The sequence below is a fragment of the Leuciscus leuciscus genome, assembly GCF_965113295.1.
Source record: "Leuciscus leuciscus genome assembly, chromosome: 1".
Classification (NCBI taxonomy): Eukaryota; Metazoa; Chordata; class Actinopteri; order Cypriniformes; family Leuciscidae; genus Leuciscus; species Leuciscus leuciscus.
The window spans coordinates 49,032,845-49,033,619 of NC_138725.1; positions in this window are offsets into that span (position 1 = coordinate 49,032,845).

The window sequence follows — 775 nt, forward strand, 5'->3', positions numbered from 1 at the left end:
CCGTCATCCAATCAGATGCCGCATCACTGTGTTTTCCTTCTGCCTGCTGTCAGTTCTAGCCAATCAGATGATTTAACCTATCTTAACCCCGCCCCATCTTTTGTTAAAAACCCAAAGCGCACGAAGGCGTCAACAGAGTTATTTGGCGTCAGACAACATAGGGAAGGTAACTTCTGTTAATCACAATATAACTGTTGTCTTGCAGATATTTGTGAATTATGAATAGTACAAGACTTTCAGAAGAAAAATGTATCGTTGTCCATCGTTGTCAGAACGCGGAATACCAAGTTTACTGTGAAATAGTAAACTCATGTTTCATCAGCTGAATGGTTGCTACTGGTATTATCTCTCTCTCTCTCTCTCTCTCACACACACACACACACACACACACACACACACACACACACACACACACACACAGACAGACAGACAGACAGACAGACAGACAGTTATCTAAATGGGGATATTCTAGACGTTATGGTTTTTATAATGTACAAACTGAGATTTTGTCAGGTTTTGTTCACTTCTGGGTGTGGTGGCAGTTTGGTAACTTTAGCTGCTTTGTGTGGGCAGTGAAAGCTAATTATACACATACAGTTATTTTGTGATGACTCATTAAATGTTGTGATATGAAACGTTACAGCTTGAAATAACGTTACAATGCCAAAGTACTTGTATGAATGAATGAATGAATGAATGAATGAATGAATGAATGACTGAGGCATTTATATAGCGCTTTTCATATGTAGCCTACTTCTGTTCTGTACACCCAAAG